This window comes from Mytilus edulis, chromosome 14, assembly GCF_963676685.1.
Source record: "Mytilus edulis chromosome 14, xbMytEdul2.2, whole genome shotgun sequence".
In the NCBI taxonomy this organism is placed as follows: domain Eukaryota; kingdom Metazoa; phylum Mollusca; class Bivalvia; order Mytilida; family Mytilidae; genus Mytilus; species Mytilus edulis.
Genome location: NC_092357.1, coordinates 26,530,279 through 26,549,583, shown reverse-complemented (window position 1 = coordinate 26,549,583; position 19,305 = coordinate 26,530,279).

The window sequence follows — 19,305 nt, the reverse complement described above, 5'->3', positions numbered from 1 at the left end:
AAACAATCAGTTTTAAAAGCGTGTTTATTCATTAAATGCATTGATGAACAGGTGATTCCCTTCTTGCACATGCGTTCAGTCATCCTTAACTTCTTAATATTTCGTTTTATCAGTTTATCATACATGTCTGATTGTGTATTCCATATTAAATACGCATGCACATTGCACGTCACTTTGACTGATAGTTTAACAATGGTATGCAAATCTCTATTCCTACGATATGAAATTAACAGATAAATGTGCCTCCAATAAAAATCGAAAACAGTACATTTATAGTGTTTCTTATAAACAACGATATTTCTCACAAACTTTTATTATTTTTTAGTTTCACACATGCAAAAGAAAAAATCTTAGCCGATGTTACATTTCAATCTTCTTTACATCAACATTCCTTCACTGAATTTATCTGAATTTCGTGTTGACCATGATAGTACATTGCAAACGACGTCTTCATTCCTGTGCACACATGCTACACTTATTATTGTTTTGTTTCTATACTTCAGAGACAATTTGCTCCTTGTATAATATGTAATTTCTGAATAACCAAACGCTTAGCTACTGTGTAACATTCTGTGTGCTCGTTTTATAGCATGAAAACACTAAAAGAGGAATAAGCAACCTCTCATAAAGTATTGTAACAATTAAAATGAATCAGAATAACGCGATTCGTATTATAAGTAACTACGAAATTGAAAGAAATTAAGTTGTTTCTTAATCATTCGTATAAAAGCGGCACATGTATTTAATGTTATCCTTATATTTTTCATTATGAGGTGCAAGCTAATTGTGTTGCTGTAGTATAATATTTCGACACCACTATTTCAAATTCACAAAACATTTATTTAATTCTTTTGACCAAAGATTTGTAGACTATACAAATCCTTGTTTTACGTTCGTAGTAACATGGTACATTCCATTGCCAGTCACCTGTGTCAATTCACGTGCAAACTACGATTGTTGTTGTACTTGAATATTTCAGTCAATGATATGAAGAGTTACAAGTTGTTTGTTTGTGATACGGCAGAATGTTATCAATGAACTAACAAACACTTATTTTTCTATTTTTTATTTTTTTTAAACATATTTTATTACTAATCACCTGTTGCATCAACCCTAAATTGTCCAGGGAAGCAACTAAGGGTCCCCGATTTTTACAGACTCATTTTTCGGCGAGAACAAATGAAAAAAAAAACATTTTAAATAATCATGCAACATCCATCTTTATAAATATCATATATCTTTGTACACATGAACACGCAATAAAATCTATGATCTATATATCTATACTTCAAACCAAATACAATCATTTGAATATAGTACTCCTTCTATCGGTTTTTTTTCTTTCAAAGAAGCTACCTGTAGTTCTTTCATAAAAATTGGACACTTATTCAAAAAAAAAAATTTTTTATATAATTAGTGAATTCAAATATCTTTTCATATCAACATTTTGTTAGTATAATGTGAACGGAAAGAAATAATGTTTTACACAAAATCACAAAAATGATGAGCCTAATCCAAACATAACATAGAATAAGAGCACATTAAGTAGCAATAATATATGAAGGAGCTTGATGAAAAAAGCACTATGGTGAATTTTGATACTTAGGAAAAATCAAAAGAGGCGGTTGGAAAATGTTTTGCAATTAAATAACCGATATGAAAAACACATGAGAAATACACGAAAAACACATGGTCTTCTACAATTAGCGTATACCTTGTAAACGAAGCGATTATCAATTGACCGATTCAAATCAGACTAAGAGCAAACTTATAGTAATTCATCAAATTCTTTCAAATGGGAATTTCATAAACACTGCTGTCAAGAATATTAGATATTGTATAACATATTCACAAAATTTTCTTTTATCTTAAATAGCCATTTATATGTGTTGGGTAATGAAAATGCAGAGAAACGCCTGTCGTTTTACATCGACAGTTGATAAATAATCAAATGCAAACAGCATGCAATATGTCTGCACATTTTTACTTTGTAATTCTTGCATTATAAGCATATTTTTTTTAACTCAACTTCTGTATCAGAGATAATATAATTACTATAACAATTAAAACAGATATGTAAGACTGGTTCTCATCAAAACAACTTACTGAAACGTGACCCTACATTAGGGTCTACATTGTTGGCAGACACAAACAGACACAGGAAGAAAACTATTTTATAACAATTTTATGATATCAATGTGGTAGATTTTTACATGTTCTCCTAAATTTTCGTGGTATGTTTTATCATATTTTGATACAGTTGCGAGTAGAACAACAGGTGTGTTCCAAACAAACTGAGCGACAAAAAAAAAATCCCTTAAAAGAAAGACCTTTAATCATAAGACTACTAATTATAGAGAATTTGCGAATAAAAAAAGAACGTTGCTTTACGTCCAGTTGCTAATATATCGTCTATGTTTAGGACACAACGTCTAGTTGCAATATTTCCATGTATGTGCAAGACAAAACGACCAGTTGCAAATATGCCATATATTTTCATGACGAAATGTTCAATGGCAAACATGCCATGTATGTGCAGAACTAAAACACATTAACACCTGTAGTGTCAGGATGATATGTTCCTTTTACCAACATCAACAGAAATGTTTGCTCAATGTCGAAAGAGACGCTTTATAGAATTAACAGTTTATTGAACAAAGGGGTGACATGGTAAGTAAATTAAGAAAAGTTACCAGCAAATGTATTACATTACAAGCAATCAAGACTAACAGTTCAGAATAAATATGTCATGAGTTTAAACATCTAAACAGTCACATAATATAAACAAATCAGAGCATATAATATTTTGAGAAGAATGTAAGTTATATCTGGTTTTAATCACAAAATGAATACAACACTTTATCGTAATTGTATAATACATTCAAAGCTTGATACCAAAAGATATAGAAAGTGTTTATATTCCATTAATAAGTTGTAAAATAGAAAAATACCTTCGAAGTTAACGAACGTTCCTTTTTCGAACATTCTCGAACAAATCATTCACAACTGGATGTTAAGAAAGGTAGAATGTTTTTAAGTTTGTGTTTTTATAGTCATTATTTGCCTGCTTTCTCATTAAATGATGCACACTGTATCTTATTTTTGACTGAAACGGTAACGTCTTTCCTACGAACTATATTTGGGTTATCATTACATGATTATCTTATGCTTTTTTAGATAGAATAGGATACTAGTACTCGAAAGAATTGTGTTCATTTAAACATTTTTAGAATGAATTAATTAAAACGAAATCTTGAAACGAAATACGAAGAATGCTACAACAACATTCGTTTATTTTAAATTCTGACAATAAAATTAGATATTTGAGTATTAATCTTTATCATGTTTATTAAACGACATTTTGTTGATCATTTTAAATAAATTAATAGGGGTTTTCTGTCAAATTTGGCAAATGTTTTTTTTTTTTACATTATACAATTATTTGTTTTTTTCGTGTTACACATTTCCGTTTCGGTGGTTTTAAGGTTAAGTACGAAACTGATTTATCAAAGATGTTTTGATGCAGTTTAAAATTGAGAAAGGAAATTGGAAATGTGTCAAAGCGATAACAACACGACCATAGAGCAGACAACATCCGAAGGCCACCAATAGGTCTTCCGTGTAGCGAGAACCTCCCGCACCCAGAGGCGTCCTTCAGATGGCCCCTTAAAAACATGTATACAATTTCAAAGATAATAGACGTCATGCTAAACTCCGAATCATACATAAGAAACTAAAATTAAGATTTATACAAGACTACTATAAACTTTGTTTATATATGCTATCTAAGTCAATTTAAATGTCTAATGTGGTATGACTACCAATGAGACAACTCTCCATCAAATTCATTACTTATTTAAGTAGACCATTATAGGTCAAAGTACGGTTTAAAACATGGAGCCTTGGCTCATATCGAACAACAAGCTATAACGGGCCCCAACAATAACGAGTGTAAAAACATTCAAACGGAAAAACCAATGTTATAATCTATAAAAAAACGAAAACGAGAGACACTTATGAACCATATCAACAAACAAGAACTACTGAGCATCAGATTCTTGACTTAGAACAGGTGCAACCAATTGCAGCGGCTTTTAACGTTTTAATAGGTATGTGGGTTTGTGCTTAGTGAAATATAAATGGTGTTTGAGTGAAATATGAACATAAACATTTATCATGTTTATTTAGTTAAAATGACTAAGTTCAGTGGTTTTCTAATATTAATTTAAATGAAATTAAGGACACATATCTTCTATTAATTGAGCTTTCCACTTTCCGTGAAAGGACCTATTGCTTTTATTATTATTTTCGTTCTCCGCCTACAAGCAGTATTGTTAATTCACAAGATATCACTAAGATATTTGATATAAAAATCGAACAGTTTAGGCGCTTTATAAACTGACATCGTTGAACAAAATACTTTACGTTGTAAGAGGTATCTCCCCAAACCAATCAACGATTACGGAAATATTATTTTATCAAATTGCTGGTGACGTCTTTAGAATTAGGGTGATTATTTAGACTGGGGCTATTTATTGATAACCAATTAATTTTGTTAAACGCATCACTCAAGTTTTAACTAGTAAGTATTCCTAAATTATAAAACCCATTCATAAAAAAAAATATTTTCAATATCAAGTATTTCTAAGAAGATGAACAACGAAAGAAATAATGATTTTTATATATCACGTGACTATTGAGGTTCACTGTCATAAGACCACGCATATATACGTATCTTTACCTATCATGCGGTTCATTTTAGTTATCTTTCCTGCTTTTGACCATGACTTTGTTTTTTCGATATACTTGACAAAAATTAATGAACCTTTCATTATTTGATATTTTTATTGCTCTTGTTTGTCGTTATAATTTTTGTGTCACCATTTCTTTTCGTTTTTTTTTATGTTTTATAATATCTTATTTCCGTGGGTAGTTATTATAAAAGATTTTTTTTTAGAAATTTTATTAAAAATGTAACTGAAAGTGTTAAGTAGAATGTGTCTCTGTTAAAGTTGATAAATGGGATTGCATCACATATACGTTATTAAGCATCATTTCAAACGTTCTTCTCTTATGTAATTAATCTCCTTAATTTACAATCTCCGATTTTTCTTTCAACTGGGAAAATGTACGACAACAAGATATGTATATTTTAAAAAAAATAAAACAGGTCTTGTACATCTTTTAATTTTAATAGTTGACATACACTTTTCTTTCAAATGAAAGTCAACGAACATTTTAAAAAAAAATATTGTAATTGATAATATGTATGTAAATAAATGTGAACACCAAATCATTACATATATTGTAATTTAGAAGGTGTACTGGATTAACAGTTGATGAATAATATGCATATAAACATTGGTCACTGTGAATAGTAAACTATCAGTAATAGTAAATAGTAATTGGCTAACATATCCTGTCCAAATTTATCTCTGATTAAAAGAGGATGAGAATGCTATTTATACTTGTACATTTTTGAGACAACAATAATGTCACTTCAGTCTTTACGGAAATCTTCCTTAACTCCTACTTATCCAATTAGAAGTGGATTCTAAAGCTATCACAGATATTTTAGTTTCAATTTTTTTCTCGCTTTGGAGGTATATGTATAAAAGTGACAACTCTGCGACGGATCTATGGACAGGACAATCAGTGAGTGAAAAAAACACTTTATAGTCATAATTATATACTAGTACACAATTATTTTGTTGGACCCCCTTGCACGAATGACTTTAAGACTGTATTGTTCTGCTTATCCACCAAGCATGATGCATTCATGAGTAAAAGAAGTTACTGGTTTACTCGTAGAAAGACAAGTGTATCTTTATAGTGGTTACGCTCTCTTGCATGTGAAATAAGACTCTAAGTGTTGGGTATGTACAATAAGATATATATGGATTGATCATTATCATTTCATCATCCGTAATATATATATGTAATACTTGTCGCTTGATATAAGGCATACAACAGTATCATCATCATCATCGTCAGTAATATAGCTTGAGGGTTATTCTCCGTCTTACGTACATATATAGCTTGAGGCTTCTTCGTCGTTAGTATTATAATTTGAGGCTTCTTTATCTTAGTATTATAATATGAGGCTGAATTCTTATCTGATATTGTAGGCAATTTATGTCGAGAACTTATTTTACGCATGTATATCTATGCTACATATACATGTCCAAGTTAAAGCCAATAGAGATCATTAAAGTATGTTTATCAAATGATCATGTAACAATTATAATATAACAGTAAGAAAGGGATTGACTTGTGGGACTGAAACAAAGAATAAAAACAGCAATTTATAGTATTTTCAATAATAAACTCCATGCACCTATCTGCTGAACACTATCTTAAAAACAACTACAGTGTACAAGTAATAAATAGAAAAGAATTATCCAGTTTATAATATTGAACATTTATGTGGTACTGTTACACCATTGTCCAAGTATGAAATTTATACACAGTCTAGAAAAGCAAGACTACACGTCAGTATCACATTGCTATGTTAAGTTAGATACTTAACACATAAAAAATCAAGTCTTAAACTTTTAAATCTCCTGTTTTTAAAAAGTATTTATCCAAGTCAAACGACAATGATTTAATTTTTTTTTCGTGCAACACAATTTGTAAATATGGCCGAATCCAAGATATTTGAAAGAGGGTGTGATTCCCGATGATTGGATTTATGCTGACGATTATACAGTAACAATTTATATAGATATTATTGAAAACATGAAACTTTCAAAATTATCTAGCGATTGAAAGAGGGGAGTATGCCATCTACCCCTGTATCCTCGAATTCACGTTTAGGTTTACAAGGACAAACAACTCGTCCTATACATTAGTAAAGATAAAGACGGAAAAGTACCATTTGATACATATATCAATGATATGAATGTCTGCCCACATCAAATTATCTTTAATTAAATTATAGAAAAATAATATTGAAAAAAATAGTCGAGTACACCTTTTACATTGGTGTGTGTTGGAATCTACTTTAAACTTAAACCTTGTAAAAACAAAAACAAAACGACAATCTTTTCGCTTCGGAATATGTGCATGTTACATGCTGTCTTAGTAGTTTTTAGAATTCATAATTTGAGAAATACTAAAATATGGTTCAAGTAAAATGACAATAAATCATGGGTGTATTTTCTATAACAATCTTGATTTATTTGCCACAAAGTCCTCTTTTTCTATTAAATGCAATGGAACAGTAAAAAATAATGCTTTGCATCAAGTTTCCCCTTGGAATATGTACAAAATGGCCTATCTCTATTATTCATAATATCTGTAGTTTTGATACAATTGAAGTTTGAAAAGTTCGTACAAAAATCGCTACAGAAGGGTACATAAACCTTAATTACAAGTTGCTAACTTACTTATTCCATTAAAAAACTTGTTTCAATTAATTCTTTCAAAGTTTAATAACAAAATATTCAAAGATTAAAAAAAATAGTTGGGGTTGATTTTTACAAAAAGTATATTCAAGCAAAAAAATACGTGTTAAAAGAGCAAAAGATTCTACGTTGTGTTAGCTCGGTTATGTCGAGTAAAGTCATCATTGGAAATCTCTAGTTAAACATTAAAAGGTCATAGGAATTTTTTAATTATCATTTGAAGTTGGAAAGCCATCAGAAAGTCACCTTGTGGTAACCTAAGAAGCTATGTTTTTTTACAAATAGAATGTAAAAGTATACATGGTATATAAAACCATATTTTTGGGAATCAGTGTCAAGTTAACTATCAAACAATACTTGATGTGTAATTTTTCAAAAAAGAAGTCTGAAATTATCTCCCTTATTCATTTTATTTCGTATAATAACCATATATTTTGCAAATAAACATACAACATGGTGCGTTTTAATGCATACAATTGTAATCAAAAGTAATCAAAAGACGCGGTTGGCATACTTTCTGCAATAAAATAACCACTATGAAAACACATAAGAAATACAAGAAAAACACATGTCTTCCTTTATTAACGTATTCCTTGTAAACAGAGTGATTTTAAATTTACAGAATCAAATAGACTACGAGTTAAGCAAAATAGCAATTCATCAAGTGTTTTAAAAATAAACACTACTGTAAAGATCATTAAATATTGTATAACATATTCACAAAATATTTTCTTTTATCTTTACAATAACCATTTCTATGTTTAATGTAATAGAAATGCAGAAAAATATGAAGCGCCGTTTTACTATTTATTACTTATTTTCTGATATCAAAAAATGATTTTCTGATATCAAAAATTCTATTTTTTGATATCAGGAATTCGATTTCTTGATATCAAGAAATAAAGCATATTTTCTGATATCAAAAATTCGAATTTCTGATATCAAAAATTCATTTCTTGATATCAGGAAATCTATTTTTTGATATCAGAAATTCGAATTTTAAATATCAGAAAATAAAAATTATTTTTTGATATCAAGAAATAGATTTTCTGATATCAAAAAATGATTTTGTGATATCAAAAAATCGAATTCCTGATATCAAAAAATCATTTTCTGATATCAGAAAATAAGAAATAAATGAATATATGAAGGCTCCCTGTGCGTCAATAAAAACATTCAAACTCACCCATGAGCCCAAACATCAGGAAAAATGTGAAATAATGTTTCCGGATATACCAATTATTATGTGGAATGTACCGCTACGCGATATTTGGCATTTTATTTATGGCAAAGGGTCCATTGTTACAAAAACAAAATGCTTATTCATTTCAAGTTTTATAAACATGATTTAGACTTTAAAGTCTCTAGAAAACTTTACAATATTTGAAACTAAGTACAAAATTCGAGTCCGATGCACAACAAGACAATATATTGAAGATTTTAGAAATTATTATAAAACATAACACAGTATTTACTTTCGAACAATCCCAATCGAAGGAATTAGTCCACCTAAGAATTAACTAAATACTGGAAAATGTTTAACAAAACTTGACTTATCGAAAACATATATTGATGTGTTCAAGATTTAGATACGATTTTCTTCTTGGTATTGTTATACTTCCACGTCCGGTGTGTGTTTTTGTTAGCTGTTTTTGTTCTTTGTATCGATCTGATGAATAAAGACCATTTCAACTGATTTTTATATATAAAAAAGAAGATGTGGTATGAATGCCGATGAGACAACTCTCCACAAGAGATCAAATCACACAACAATTAACAACTATAGGTCAATGTACAGCCTTCAACAATGAGCAAAGCCCATTCTGCATAGACAGCTATAAAAGGCCCGAAATGACAATGTAAAACAATTTAAACGAGAAAACTAACGGCCTAATTTATGTACCAAAAATGAACGAAAAAAAAATATGTTACACATACACAAACGACAACCACCGAATTACAAGCTCCTGGCTTGGGACAGGCACATATATACAGAATGGTGGTGGTGTTAAATATGTCAGCGGAATCCAAACCCTCCCCTAACCTAGGACAGGGGTGTAACAGTACAACATAAGAACGAACTATAAAAATCAGTTGAAAAAGGCTGATGAATACAAATACAAATACTACACAGAGTGGACGTGGCCGGATACTTCTATATCCAATATACAAAAAGACAATAATATTCAGTTTGCTTTGAATTTACTGATAACAAAATCAATATTAATACCAATAAAAACATATATTGTTTGTTCTTACAGTATGTTGTGACAAAACACCAGTGTCCCAGGCCGCCACATTCCTTAAGTGTCTGTCCCACGTAAGAAGCCTGTAAGGATGTATAATTGTCGTTGGTTCGTGTCTGTCATATTTATTTTTCGTAATATTTTTATGCCCCACCTACGATAGTAGAGGGGCATTATGTTTTCTGGTCTGTGCCTCCGTTCGTCCGTTCGTCCGTTCGTTCGTTCGTCCGACTTCAGGTTAAAGTTTTTGGTCAAGGTAGTTTTTGATGAAGTTGAAGTCAAATCCACTTGAAATTTAGTACACATGTTCCCCATGATATGATCTTTCTAATTTTAATTCTAAATTAAAGTTTTGACCCCAGTTTCACGGTCCACTGAACATGGAAAATTATAGTGCGAGTGGGGCATCCGTGTACTATGGACTCATTCTTGTTTTGTTATAAATTAGGCCGTTAGCTTTCTAAATAAATCTTATCATATTTTTTATGCCGGGACATTTTATAGCCGACTTTACGGTATTGGGTTTTCTCATTATTGAAGGCCGAACGATTGCCTATAATTTCTTATATCAACTTCATTTGAACCGGCTTTTGTGGATAGTTGTCTCAATGGCAATACTACCACATCTCCTGATTTTTATATACTAAACAGACCTAAAAAACGATATTACCAAATACTTAAATTCACAAAAACCTAGTTGAACAAATCTGTTTCAAAAGAAACTAAATAATTGCTTATAAAAGAAACCTTGCAATGAAGAAATTCAGTTGTTGACTACAAACCTTAAAATAATTAATATGTGAGATACACAAACATACAAAACTTCTTATAACTAATGAAGCCAAACTCTGTGATATTCTTTCCTTAAACAAGACCGAAACACTGTACCAAATGTTAGAGCTCATGGGTGAGCTCGGAAGCTTTTATTGACACACAGGGGGCAATCATTGATATTTTTCTTATTTTCTGATATCAAAAAATCATTTCTTGATATCAGGAATTCAAATTTTTGATATCAAAAAATCATTTTCTGATATCAGGAAATGTATTTCTTGATATCCAATAATCGTCAGTATTATTTGATATCAGAAAATCTATTTCTTGATATCATAAAATGGATATTTTGATATCAAAAAATGATTTTCTGATATCAAAAAATCGAATTATTGATATCAAGAAATAAAGATTATTTTCTTATATCAAGAAATCGAATTCCTGATATCAAAAAATGGATTTCTTGATATCAAAAAATTGAATTCCTGATATCAGAAATTCAATTTTTTGATATCAGAAATTCAATTTTTTGATATCAGAAATTCAATTTTTTGATATCAAGAAATATTTTTTGATATCAGAAAATAAGGAATAAATAGTAAAACGGCGCCTCATAGATAAACGCCCATCGTATTACATAGCAATTTGATAAACAAACAAATGTAAACCACATGTACCACAAAATAACGTCAACACATTTTCAGTGATACCAAAACAGATAAAGGAAGAACACCAGTGTTTATCATTTTATGATATCAATAAACTCATCATAGATACCAGTACTAAATTTTGTATATACGCCAGACGCGCGTTTCGTCTACAAAAGACTCACCAATGACGCTTGAATCCAACTAAAAAATTAAAAGTCCAAATAAAGTACGAAGTTGAAGAGCATTGAGGAACAAAATTCCGAAAAGTTTTGCCAAACACAGCTAAGGTAATATATGCCTGAGGTAGAAAAGCCGTAGTTTTTTTCAAAAAATTAAAAATTTTGTAAACAGGTAATTTATAAATTTAACAATATCAATGATAATTCATGTCAGCAAACAAAAGTGCTGACTACTGGGCTGGTGATACCCTCGATAGATTTAGACATCTTCTCCTCTATTTCCGTTCTATGTTTTATCCAGGTAAACACATTTTGATACAATTGCAAGGAAAGAAACAATACGCACATTAAAATTCAGTTCAAGAGAAGTCCGAGTCTGATGTCAGAAGATGTAACCAAAAAGAATAAACACAATGACAATAATACATGTATACAAATCTAGATATCAGTTTGCTCATAGATATTTTCTCTTATTAATTTATTTCTCATTTCTCTCGCATATTAAAACATAACTATATGTATGTATTTCCATATGATAATGCATCTTTATTTTTTTAATTTAACACTGGAAACTGGAAATAACTGATGTATTCATAATACAATAATCACACACGTACTAGATTAAACCTAGCGCTGAGAAAAAAAAATAACGTACATTGCTGTTCTTTTTTCAACGTAGTAGTTTGCCGTATTGGTTTTGATTCAATGTACGTTGCTTTATGTCTAGTGGCATATATTCCATGTATGTTAAAAACTCAACGTCATGTGGTCAACATGTCGTGTATGTCTTTACACGTGATTCTTCAGAACAGAACTTCCAGTGGCAAATATGCCGTATTATTTCATGACACAATGTTCAGTAGCAAATATGCCATGTATGTTCAGGACAAGAGCACATTTACAACTGCCAGGCCAAGACGATCTGTCCCGTTTACCAACCTCAACAGAAATGTTCTACATGTCGATAGAGAAGCTGAATAGAATAAATATTTGCATTGAACAACGGGGTGGGAATGATTAGTAAAACAAGGAATTCACAAGCACACGTATTCTTTAACACAAAGACAACACAAACAGACCAGAAAAAAATATGTTATATTGAGTTTAATCATTTAAACAGTCACGTAATTTTTTTACAATCTCTACACAGCAAGAGAGACAAACACTGCCAATGTGATTTAATTTACTTTATATAAACATGTAATTATAGATTCTTTCAACGTTTTTCGAAATTATTTCACTTCATTGATACGTTATGGGATTCAGTTTCCTGCAAGTTGATGTAATGATATCTATCATTCAATCTTGCTTGTTAACATTCTTGTGATTTGAGATTGTCAATTCAGGACTAATACGATAACATTCTCAGCCGGACATAACCCGATATAAATATATGTGGTTTGCCGTAGTTGGCATATTTGTATGTCGTTATTAGTTTTATAGTTTCTTTTATGAAGATGAATAGGTACATCCCTAGTTTTGGAAAGGTTTGATTTGAAAGTTGCTGATGGGGGCTAATGTGAAAAACGCCCTACGGAACGTGATATTATTATAATAAAGGTGTTATTTTAATTGATGAGTAATTGGTTGTCGATATCCCTGCTGAAGGAGTTTGAGTTCCCGAATGTATCATCATATCAGTTGTTTAAATTTGGTACTGACATGAGAAATATAAAATAAGAATATGTGATCTATTTGTCAATGAGACATCACTGCACACATGAAACAAGAGCATATATTGAATAGAAGTTTTCTATAGGCTCGAAATAACTAATGTATAACAATTCAAACAGGAAAAGTAACGGACTGACTGATTTTCGAAACAACAAAAAGAATCCAAATATGATATAAAGCAACAAACGGCAACAACTGATTTGAAAGGCTGTCATGTCTTGGTTCTTGCACATTTAAAAGCAGTTGTTGTAAAAATGTTTGCCGGCGCCATGGGACAATGGTGTAACAGCACAACATACGAACTATTACTTATTTATGTATAATTGCATGGTGATGAAATAGATAAGAAATTACGATTATCTATGTATCTTTTCTTTAGGGTCATTTTTGTCATATTTTGCATACGTGTCAACGTATTTAGCCGTCCCTGACTATTAAGCTTTAAAGTTATATCATTCACAATGGACGCTATTTCATAAATGACATCTTGAACAATGAAACAAAGAACGCTTCGTATTTAGTCTCTCAATAATTTATTACAAATGCAAATAACATATCGTCCTCAGATAATTCATATTTGACTCCCAAATTGGCACATAGCATGTCGTCCTCAGATAATGCATATGGTTCTCTCAAACTGACAGATATTAGGTCAATCTACAAAAGGCAGAATAATAATTAGATATGATATAATTATTTATTTTAAGGTAGCAAACCCCTTTTTAGATATGAAATTGTTTATGATAAATGTAACATGTGTAATGCTGTATCGTTTCTACCTGTTTTATCTTAAGACAATTAGTCATCACTACATGAACAACCTGATATGAGAAACATCGATAAAAAGATGAATCATTGCGACACGAATGGTCACATCTGCAATTTCAATAACACATGTTGATACACTCATGACAGTAGTCTCACATATCCAAAATCAGCTCAAAATCTGAAGGGCTTTACAGAAAAGGCCTTAGAACTGTGATTTTCAACAATTTTTAAGTTGTAAACCCTCAATTTTGGCAAACATTCACAGAGCGGAACGACCATTAAACTTGATCTGTAACTTATCATGGTTAACTCACATACTAAAAATCACCATTATACAGTTGGGTGCAGACCAAGCATTACATGTAAACGGGCCTAAAATATTAACGCGGCGTTTACTCGCGTGCACTTCATGTAAACGCCGCGTTAACTCTGCGTTAACTCTGAAATTTTAGTAGACATAAATAGTAAACAGGCGTTTACTTTCGCGTTTACCTCCGCGTTAACGCGAAAACCGTGCGTCTTCTAATTTTGTAATGAGTAAACGGGCGTTTACTTTCGCGTTTACTTCGCGTTGACGCGAAAAAGGTGTGTCTTTTATTTTTGTAAAAAAAAAAGTAAACGCCCGTTTACTGTTTGTAGTAAACGCGCGTTAACACAGATTGACCTCGTATCCTGGATACACTGACCTAATATATCACATGATAAGGTACATCAAAATATCCATCTGTCCATTTTCGATCAACACATTGACGATTGCATTTAATGAAATGACACCTCTTTAATTAATTTATTGAAAATTAATCATTGCATATAAGAACAAAACGGAAATTCGTCCTGGAGCTGTAAAACCATTCGTGAGAGGATATTAAGTATAAGAAGATCTGGCAAAAACATACTGAAGTTAGAGATGAGTTGATACGATCAGATAATGTTCAAGTTTCTAGACAGGGGATAAGTGCATTTCTACGACGTTTCCGTCAGAGTGGATCTGTTACTGACTTTAAAGTAAACACTAGACAGAAAATGTTACAGGAAGTACATCTAGAATTTATTGACGAAACAATTTGTAATGATCTAGAAATATCCGCTAGATAAATGTTTATATTTCTAATAAAAAGTGTTTTTGAATGTTAAGGTTCAAAACACATATACGTAAAATATTAAGTCATTTTAACAACATAAATAAATGTACAAATGCACACGACGATTATTTTATAAGATACACAATTAGTTAACGCGAAAAGTAAACGCGCGTTTACTTTCAAGTGCACGTAAAAATACAATTGAGAAATCTGTAGTAAACGCCCGTTTACTTTTACGTGCAAGTAAAATTAAACTTGTGAAATCTGAAGTAAACGGCCGTTTACTACTGACTAAACGGACACAGAGTAAACGCGCGTTTACTCGAGTAGACATTATAAATTTCCATTTTGACCGCGTTAACGTTAATGAAGTAAACGGGCGTTTACTAGTAAACGCGAAATTTAAAGTTAACTAACGAAATATGTGCACGCCGCGTTAACTTGCGTTTACTTTATGTAATGCTTGGTCTGCACCCAACTGTATCTGAAAGCATTTAGAAAAAAGGTTCGTATAACGTGATTTTCAAAAATATATATCAAAGTCCAACTGATCTGTATCTTATCGTGGTTAACTCACATTAAAAAAATAGGCCTAATATCTGAAAGCGTTTAAAACAGTCCGTATAACTGATTTTAAACAATTTATCAGAATCCAAAGCCCGTAATATATGCAAAAAATAGCGGACCAGAACGAAACTTAAACTCGATCTGTAACTCATCATGGTTAACTCACATACAAAAAATCAGCCCAATATTTAAAGGCGTTTAGAAAAAAAAGACTCCGTATAACGGTTTGTTGTGGAATGACGGAATGACGGACAAGGGTTAAACTATATGGCACAGACAACTTCGTTTCATAACAATGAAAAAACATTTAAAAAAATTGTCATTATCGTGTCAGTCGTAAACAGAGATAATTAAACGTGGTTGTTAAGCAATTCGTTGTTTTTTTTTTGAAATACCTGTGATATTTATTCTTAAACATACTGCACCGTTTGTATTAATATCAAATAAAAAATATCATGATATAGCTAGTATTATACGATTATCCCAACAATGTTTTACTTTTCAAAATAATAGATTATGATAACAATAATAATGATATTTGTACTGTATGGATAGAGATAAATAGATAAATTGCTCAATAAAGGGTGGTTTTAGACACATTGTTTTTTATACCAATAATCTGCCAATCAGTATATTGAACACATATTATATATATATATCTATGATCGCAAGTAGGAATCTGTTTTCTAGTTTCTGTATTTAGATAAAAACAAACATACGCTTTAACAGTCAGCTATAGGTCGATAGCATTTCTCCATTGTTCTCATTACTACTACTTATGGATAATTAATAACTATTAAACGTTTTGTTTTCAATATTTTACACCACTGGATCGATTCCTCTGCTGGTGGACTATCAGTCCCCGAGGGTATCGTCCGTTCTGATGTTGTACTGTTACACTAATGGTCCATGTTAGGGGAGGGTCGAAATCCCGGTTACATGTTTTACCCGGCCTCATTCTGTATGCATGTGCATGTCCCATGTCAGGAGCGTGTAACTCAGTGGCTATTGTTTGTTTATGTGATACATATTGGTTTTTCGTTTATTTATTACATAAATAAGACAATAAGTTTTCTCGTTTGAATTGTTTTACATTTGACATGTCTGGGCCTGTTATAGCTGAATGTTACGGTATTGGATTCGTTCATTGTTGAAGACCAAACGGTGACCTATAGTTATGAATATCTGTTTCCTTTGGTGTCTTGTGGGGATTTGTGGCAATCAAACTACATCTTCTTTATTTATTGTGGTTAACATACTAAACGTAGGTGCAAAGAGAGTGATATCTGTCAACGGGTTGAAAATTAAAATCCCTAAATTACTCAACTCTGAGGAAACTTCAAATCAGGAATTCCCTCATCAAATGGCAAAATCAAATACTCAAACACAACAAACGAATGTATAACAACTGTAATATTCCTGACTAGGTATATGCATTTTCTTATGAATTAAACATGGTTATAGCTAGCCAAACGTCTTACACATATGACAGTCGCACTATATTGACAACGGTGTGAACACAAAACAAACAGACACAAAAGGTACAACTGTCACAAATAATGATAAAACAGTCAACATTTTCTCAAAATCCAAACCTATATAAAAACAAAGGAACACAAAAGCCATACAGACAAAGCACACTAAGCGTAAATACAAAATTTCAATTCTGGTATCTATGATCAGTTAATTTACTCTTTATGATTCCAACAAAACGTTAAAATCTTTTACCATTCGATACTTTACAAAATAAAGTAAAATAACAAAAAAAATACTGAACTCTAAGGAAAATGCAAAACGGAAAGTCCCTGATAAAATGACAAAATCGAATGATAAAACGCATCAAACGAATGGACAACAACTGTCATATTTCTGACTTGGTAAAACAATTGAAATGTTCTTATTTCCTTTATCCCTTTTATTTTCAGAAGGAAGTAGCTGTATAATATGTTTTTCATATTTACATTCTCATTTTTCAACCAAAGTAAATGGGTGTTCAATTCTACTTACCGAATTTCACAAACGGACTTAAAAGTTTGATAACAATCTTCGTCGCCCCATTCGAAAGAATTAAATCTATCTATCATAGCACAATGTGCAGCTCTCGTACCCAGGAAATTTGAATTATCTGGTTGTCCTTGATACCAGTTGTTGTAGTTAAGCGGTTCACCAGACAACCACTTATATGACATTTCATCGTTATTGTATGTAAGACCAATCCAGTATAATCCTAAAATAATGATATCAACATTATAAGTAAGAATTTTGTCATGAAATGTAAAATAAAAAAAGGTCTGACAAATAGATTTTCAAACTGCATGAATTTCTTTAAAAAAACATTAACAAAAAATGTATAGTATGTGTCATGAATGCAAAGTCATAAAAAATATCTCCAGCCCAATATGTCAGCACAATATGTGTTGACATGAATATCAAATATATGGTCATTTTTTTTATAAATTTCTCCTGTTACAAAACTTTGATTTTTTCGAACAACTAAAGATTTGTCTTACCCAGCAAAAGATTACTTTAACTGTATTCGGCAATTTTTTGGAATTTTTGGGCCTCAATGCTATTCAACTTTGTACTTGTTTGGCTATATAACTATTTTGATCTGAGTGTCTATTATTCTGTGGTGTTGTTTTTTTCTGATGACTAAGGTACCGGTACAAGGACGGTGGTAAAAATGTCAGTACTAGTATCTACACAGTTAGTGAATTTGCGACAAAATTGCTGTTGAATGCATTTGATACATATACTACCATGTTCGAAAAAGGTTTCGAAAAATTGTTTGTGTTATTTTGGAACCTGTATACAATGGCCTCATTTTAAGTTATGGGTATATTACACAAGCAGCATTTGGGTTCATTGCAATATAATAAATTCTCCTGTTATAGGTTATAATGTACAGGCACCTACATTAGTTTGACGGCAGTTGTTCCTTGTATATATGTTATAAATGTAAACACAGTTATAGAAAGTAAGTCAAAAGTATGGACAGTCACAGGAATGCACACAATAAGGGATACATTATTGTTTCTTTAATAAAATGATATACTAGTATACTATATGGTCAAAATGAACCAGATTGACTCTATGAATCAAGCCAAAATCCGATAAAATATGATAGAAACATTAAAATTTAATATAACAACACAAAAAAATGCAAAACGTCTGAGCGAGATTCGAACCTTATCTTAAAAACAATCTTTAATTAGTGGTTCTATGCTTTACCGATGGAGCCAAGGGGACGCTTGTCTATACGTTCTTATTAAGGAACTATATTAGTACAATTAAGCGATGTTACAGTTTTTTTTCATTTAAAATGTTGTTTTTTTATGTAATAAGGACATACCAAACCAATTTCATTTTTGAGGGAAAAAGAAGTATAAATTACAACAGTCATAAAAAGCATAACTTTTCTTTTCGTTTGAAATGTCCTTCTTGGAGATTCCTTGTTTTTCCCACCTAAAAACACCCTAAATTCCGTATATTGGACCTTCATCCTTTTTGAGGGTTGACGCGGCTTCATCTGCCTCATTTTTAGACTTATACCTTGAATTTGACATACACAGTCATCTCAGTACCAGAATCTATGACAAACGAGACGATTTTTATTTTGAAATTATCAATTTCCCCCACCTTAGTAGTAATATACCAACTTCACCTGCATATGGAATATACATTTCCCAACTTATTAGGTATTCAAGAGCTTGCAGCTCCTATTCAGACTTTGTAAAACGTCACCAGTGTCTGAGCAGAAAATTGATGAACCAGGGGTATGTCAAAGAACGTCTCGTCCTTTTTCTAACAAAGTTCATCGGAAGATACCCAGAACTTGTTGATAAATATTCCGTATCAACTTCACAAATAATACAAGATGGTCTTGAAGTATAGATTTTGCGTACTGACGTTTGTTATCATCTTAATTACGTATTATAGTATTCTTGTATATGTCTTTT